This window comes from Malus domestica, chromosome 14 (genome assembly GCF_042453785.1).
Source record: "Malus domestica chromosome 14, GDT2T_hap1".
In the NCBI taxonomy this organism is placed as follows: Eukaryota; Viridiplantae; Streptophyta; class Magnoliopsida; order Rosales; family Rosaceae; genus Malus; species Malus domestica.
The window spans coordinates 24,825,728-24,833,082 of NC_091674.1; the positions used below are offsets into that span (position 1 = coordinate 24,825,728).

General features: G+C 38.7%; 1 pseudogene; it reads right to left on the bottom strand.

The window, feature by feature from the left end:
- Window positions 1-297: 297 nt before the first annotated feature.
- LOC103415175 (4-coumarate--CoA ligase-like 9) lies at window positions 298-7,147 on the bottom strand (annotated as a pseudogene).
- Between the last annotated feature and the right edge of the window lie 208 nt (window positions 7,148-7,355).

A 7,355-nucleotide genomic window follows, 5' to 3' on the forward strand; every position in this document is an offset into this window, starting at 1 on the left:
CGAGGTCTGCATGGTTGCCAAAGAGCATGTTACCATCTATTTCTGTTCCACAATATTCTGAAAATCCGATGCTGCAACTCCGCGGAAACACGGTGGAGGACGTAATTGAGGCCGATGGAGGAAAGGACGTTATAGTTGTAACTGCAGGTGATATTGTTGCAGCAATCACCAGAAACAAAATTGTAATGTCTTTTGGGTAGATGTTGAAACTTATGGCCATTATTTTTTTTATATGGGAGAATTTTTGGAGTTGTCGAGTTAGAAAAAAGGAAAATGTGTATTTGTAGGGCAAATATCGATCATGAAAGATGCATTTTCTACTGTTAAATTGTTTTGGCGTCTTAAGTTAACAGTAAACGTTGATCCGATCCGATCCTTACAACCGGCCGGCCCGGCCTCCAAGATTGCGTACATGATAAAGAGCGTGAACGAGTTGACATGGCAAACGCCAAATCGAATGCAACGCTGAGAAAGCTTTCTTCTTCCTTTGATTCGAACGAATGAATCATAATTTTGATGAACCAGTGGATAAAGCGTGAGTTACTAGCTCCCTCCTCAAGATCTTTCCTGATGGAGATTTTGGAATGGAGTTGATAAATGCTACACGTCGTATCTTCTTGTACGGAGCAACCTGCAATAAGAAATAAACCAATTCCAATATAAAGGCCTATAAAACACAAAGTTGCTACTCAAATCTTCAGGTAGACACTAATACTTCTAACGTGTTTCGTTCTCTTTTTACGTAAATAAGTTGCTATGTGAAGATACGTAATTATGACACAAGAAATATTGTAATACACATCGAACATCAACGCTTATTTCTGTGCAGCTAATCAAGATATGAGAATATAAAGGACCCGTGAGCAAGTTTACTTTGCAGGATGTGAAGAAGACAACTAGTATGCACATTCAATGAAAGATTTTCACAAGTACATTCAGAATCATACTTGATTTGCAACGAAATCCATAACTTGACCCTCAGTGATATTGCTTCCGGGCTTTCTAACCACATAGGCCATGGGAATCTGCCCCGCGTCTTCATCCGGATAACTGTTTTACAAGCACAATTCCACAGAAATAAAGGACTTGTCAACCTTGAGGAAGAAAAAAGCAGTGAATTATTTCAGTAACGATCATGTTTTTACTAGCTATGCAAGAAATTCCAATCATTTTTTTCCCTTTTGGGATGGGGGTTGAGCGGCAAAATACCAGATTTCACAGACAATCTTATCAGCAAACAATCCGTTAAATCGAAAAAATTCTTCACCTTTTTGTTTTTTTTTTCAATGCAGCAATTTCTTGTCTAGAGACAAAGATAAACTGGTAAGAAATTACACTTCAAAAGTAGCAAATAAGAGAGATTGCAGTCACAAACTGCTATACTTACTGCCATAAAGCATCAAAACAAACTAGTTTTCTCGACAAAAATGGAAAGTCATAGTACTAGGTACATACGGAATCACAGCAGCATCCACAACGTCGGGATGGGACTGAAGTATATGTTCCAACTCAGCTGGGGGTACCTGTAATTTGTTCCAGAAGTAGTTATTAAGGGTACAAATGTAATACAGTTAGTAATATAGTTAGGTAGTTAGTATTTGGTTAAAGTAGTTAGGATTTCTTTATAAATAGTATGTGTAACCTTCATTTCAGTAAGTCAATACAAAACCTATTTCTCTCTAAACTCTTTCTCTAAAATCTCTCTTGCTTCTCTCTGTCCTCTTCCTCTGTACCAATCTTTTATCTTTGCAATGTAGTTAATATGGTATCAGAGCCACCAAGGCTCAAGCCATGGATCTTGGTGGTCGATTCTTCTTCTATCTTTCTTCATTACTTTCTTTCGTTTTCGTGTATTTGATCGTTTATGCTTCCGTATTCATGGGTTTTTTTTTTTTACTTTTGGGTCTCTGGATTTTTCCTCTCCTCTTCCTTCACCTTCAGAATACCTTCTTCATCTCGACGGCGACGACGAGAAGCACAGCCGCCCGATCATCAGCAGTGAGCAACTCGACCCTGGCACCGGCCTCACACTGCTCGACGATCTTGGAGTGTTCCTCAGAATTTAGGTCTCCAACACCGAGAAACCGCTCGTCTTCTACGATAATCTTGCTAAGAAAGTCGGCAAGTAAGTACCTTAAGTCATGTTCACACGGTGTTCGAAGAAAAGTCTGAGAGAAAAAGTGTGGTACTCGAATCTGTTTCTTGACGGACCGATTTCGATTCACGATGTTCTTGGCCCGTAGCTTTGGATCTGAGCGATGTTAATCAGGGTTGGGCTACAAAGGTGTTCGACGGATTGTTCGTGAGTTGCGTGGTTTCTTCTTGGTGTTGTTTGCATATCAGCTCTCTGTGCTTCTCTGGTGTTATTTGATCCATGTTCTGTTCTCTGTTCCACTACTTTGATGATCTGGTGGAGCTGCCAATTCCCTGCAAAAGTGTATGTTTCTTTGATTTTGTGAAGTAGTCGATTGATTTCTTTGAGGCACGAAGCCATTATTCCTTGTTTGCGGCACGAAGCCATTTCAAGTTTGTTTCTTTGGGCACAAAGCCATTACTGTTTGTTTGCGGCACGAAGCCATTACTGTTTGTTTGCGGCACGAAGCCATGTTTTCTGTATAGATTAGTTGATTGAAGTTTGCGGCACGAAGCCATGTTTTTTGTATAGATTAGTTGATTGAAGTTTGTGGGCACGAAGCCATGTTTTCTGTAAAGATTAGTTGATTAGAGTTGTAGCTGTTGAAAGGCTTGGTTTGCAGGCGGTTGTTCTTTGCTAGCTTAAAACGAATCTGAGGTGCGCGAACAAGAGAGATCATCCAACCCGAGAATTGAAGGAGAAACCGGAGAACCAGAGAGCAAGGAAAAGTAGTTCTCATGTGCACTTTGACGAAAGCAATAAGACGATCAGTGGAACTAATCAAGATCAGGAGTGCAAGAGCGGCATTGACCTTAATGCAATGCCAGTGGTATTCATTTGTTCTCCATTGCTGAAAGCTTGAAGCTTGCAGGATTGTAGAGTTTGCTGTGTTGTGTTTGTTAAAAGTAAAGAGTTTGTTGATCTAGAAGAACAAGAAGTTGTGTATGACGGAAAACTACGTGAAGATCAGAGACTTATTGATGACATATGTAAACATAATGATGCTGTCTTACATCTGTTGTTTTGGAAGTCTGCAAAAGTTAGGGCCAGACCAGTTAAGAAGAACTTTGAACTGTCAATTGTGGCACCATAGTGGGAGACTACAGTTGAGAAGAAACTGAACCATTTATCCATATTTCGGTGTTTGCTATTTGCGAATCTGCTGCAATCTCACACTGGGATACCCCAGTTGAGATTAAGGGGGAGTATTAAGGGTACAAATGTAATACAATTAGTAATATAGTTAGGTAGTTAGTATTTGGTTAAAGTAGTTAGGATTTCTTTATAAATAGTATGTGTAACCTTCATTTCAGTAAGTCAATACAAAACCTATTTCTATCTAAACTCTTTCTCTAAAATCTCTCTTGCTTCTCTCTGTCCTCTTCCTCTGTACCAATCTTTTATCTTTGCAATGTAGTTAATAGTAGTGACACCAGAAATAACAGATTATTTAAATGGACTGATCAAATGACATTTACAACCATCTTTGTTATGAGTGTCTCAAAGGGTCTGAAACATTCAATCACCTGATATGCCTTGTACTTTATCAATTCCTTTAACCTGTCAACAATGTAGAGGAAACCCTCGTCATCGAAGTAACAAAGATCACCGCTCTTCAACCACCCGTCTTCATCCAAGGTCTCAGCAGTTGCCTTGTCATCTCCAACATAACCTGCACGCATAGTCAGAGAGGGTGTTGGGGGTGTGCAAGAGGTGCAATGGCACAGGTCTCGAATTTCTGAGGGGCCCCTAAATTTTGATGCTCCTATATATTACATATGGTTATAAATTTTGTAATAAAAAGTTTTTAGCTGAATAGAAAAATCAACATGATATGATTTTATCTGTATTACAATTAAATAAGTGGAGCTTAGACTTAGTATATTAAATTTTCTCTTTCCCTTATCAATAAAAAAACTCGTGTATTACTTTCTTCCACTTTTTTATAACAATAAAAAACTAAATTATGTATTACTTTTTTCCACAAACACACTTTGAGTCGTGCTTCATTTTTTCACGGATGAACCCTAAATTATGATTTTATGGCAACTGGAAAATTATTCAGTTAGTAAGAGTGAATGTGTATTTCAATTAAGTTTGAATACTGATTGTTGAACTCTTTATGAATATATTGCCCACCAAATTTTTATTTTTTTAAATAAGGAGAGCTTTTTTATTAAATTTGTATGGTGCTCCTAAAATGTCAAAGACGGTCCTGCGCATAGTGATAGTTTTAAAATGTATGATTGGAACCTGCATTCTTGTTTATTCCTGAATTCTACTTTGATGTTATGGTTAGTGGATTGTCTCACTCAAACTAACTCAAGGTAATGGAGTTCGTCGCCCTTAAAAACCATATTAAGGTATTTTTATTTTGCAACATACAACACTCGAGACAGAGGAAGTGTCTCGTTACCTTTCATGATTGTTGGACCTCGCAGCCATAGCTCACCCCTCTTGCCAGGAGGCAAAGCCTCTCCGGTTTCAGGGTCAACAATCTTGGCTTCCATATTCTCGGCTAGGCGGCCCACAGAAGCACGACGGCTACATTCCTCAGAGTCAATCATTCTCGTACCCCCCTCCTCCGGCTCGGTTAAAGCATATCCCTAAACAACCATAATATTCAAACATTTGACAGTGTTGCTAATAAGTTGCACTAGATTAAGGCCCAGTTTGATATTGCTTTATTCATCAAAAACTATTTAACTTTAAAGTTAAGCAGTAAAAAAGTATTTGGTGAAAATAAAATATACTGTTTATTTTAAAAGTAATAGTCCACGGACAGTAGCTTTTAAAGACAACATGTAAGTTGATTTTAAAAACTGCTTTAATAAAAAGTGGAGTTGAGCCTTTAGAATACTTTTAATTTATGTAATAAGCTTATTTTAAACGATGATATTATTTATCTTTGTAGACACTGTTTTTTATCTAAGAATATTTTTTTATAAAGTACAGTTTATCAAACGATCATCTGCATTATTTTGCAATTGATTATCCTTAAAACACAACATAAGCAATTTAAAAAAACACAGCAATCCCAAACTGGGTCTAAGACTATAAATCTGGGGATGCATGAATTAGGGGACAGTAGAATTATGTGAATAACGAAGCAATTAAACCTGAGTTAATCAATTAGTTAGACAAAACAATTCAATGGTTTCACTATTTTGTGCGCATGCTCATTTTTTTTTTGCCAAGGGTGCGCATGCTCATTTGACCTAGCTACATTCAGCGGTGGAAAAGTCTCCTTAATTAATCACAAATTGGCTTAAATTTGTTTTGTTACTGTTTGCTAGGTAAAGAAAATTATAATTTACAACGCGTATTTAATATTTTTTAAAAGAAAGAACAAAAATGCTATTTTTATTGTGTATTTGTACACTCACTTATATTATTTCTTTAATAAAAATGAACCCGCATGCATTAGAGGATCTTACTTTTATTCTAAATATAATACAAATATATAGTAGGTGTAGCACTACTCAATAAGAAAGAAAAAGTTTGAAACTTAACAAAAATTATCGATAAAATTTTTTTTACCATTAAAATGATAAGATAAATTATTATTTTTTTGTTAAACGATAAATTTATTAAAAAAAAAAATATTGATATTTTAAAAATTTTATTCTATTCTTTTTAAAAATATTTTTTTAATATAAAAAATATAAAATTAAATTTTTAACATACTAATAACAATTCCCTTATTAAATTTGGAAGTTCACGAGGTACAAACTCTCGCAACAATGATTTCCAGTTGCAGTTAAATTTCTGACCTGTCCAATTTCCACACCGGTAAATCTCTCACAAAATCTGTCAACAACCTCCTTGCTCAGCGGCGCGCCGCCACAGCCGAGACGCCGAAGCGAGCTGAGATCGTACTTCTGAGCCAACTCCGACTTCGCCAGAGCCACGATCAACGGGGGCGACACCGGCATGTACGACACTTTGTGCCTCTCCACGGCCCTCAGCATCGCTTCGAACTGGAACCTCTCCATCAAAACCAAGGTCTCGCCCAACGCTACCGCCCGAACCACCATGAAGAACCCGAACACGTGGAACAGAGGCAGCGTGAACAGCGATACGGGTTGCCCGTCGGGTTCGCGCCGAAGGGCGTGGAGCCCGGCCAACAGGGCGATGAAGTTGCGGTGAGTCAACATAACGCCTTTCACACGGCCGGTGGTGCCGGAGGAGAAAAGAATCGCACCGGGTTGGTTTGGTTGACTTCAACTGAGGTGTCAGATTGGGTTACGGATGACCCGTCCCGGTCGAGCATGGAGAGGAATTCGGGCGAGTCGAGGATTACGGTGCGGATTTTATCATCCCCTTTGGGGAGCTTGTTGGCGGTTGCTGACGTGGCGAAGGCGATGGCGGGTCGGGTTAGCCGGACCTGGTGGGCGATCTCGGACTCGGACCCGATTGGATTTGCTGGAGAAACAACGACGCCTAATGCGAGGAGGGAGAAATAGAGGACGGGGACATGGAGGGAAGTAGGGGAGAGAACGAAGGCCACGTGGCCTTTGGAGAGCGCGAGGGATTGGAGGGAGAGAGTGAGGGAGTGGATTTGGCTGAGGAAGGTTTGGTAGGAGACGTGGCGGCCGGAGGCGGCGTCGATGAGGACGGACGTGGTGGGCTTGGCCGTAGAGGATTGGAGGAGGGAGAGGGTGAATTGGGTGAGGGAGAGGGGTTGCGAGAGTGGCGGGAGTGGGACCGGAGGCCGGAGGGAGTGGAATGTCTTGGTATGTGGGCAGTAGCCGCTCTTCGGGTCGATCCAACGTCTGAGATTTGCTGCTGATTCCTCCGCCACCATTTTTTGATCAGAAAGTTGAAGGTTTCACTTGTAAGTGCTGTTATTCGGAGTAATATATGATGAGAAGTAATTATAATCTTACCATAATTTTATATCATATTTTTTTATAAAATTACATTATTTAATTTCAATTTTTTTATTAATTAAAACATTTAAATAATTTTAGATAACAAAAAAAACTCGTGTATCACAATCATCATTTAATTAACAATTGTTTTATTAATTATTGATTTACAATAAAAAGTCAGTTTTCTTTAATAGCAGTGAAAATGGTGGTTCATAGTGTCGGTTGGTTTTAGGCGGTGTTATACATACATTTTTTTCTTTTATTTTACACATTTTCTTAAATTTTAAATATCAAATAAATTAAAGAAAATTACAAAATAAAATATAACATGGGTGAGTAAGAGGTAA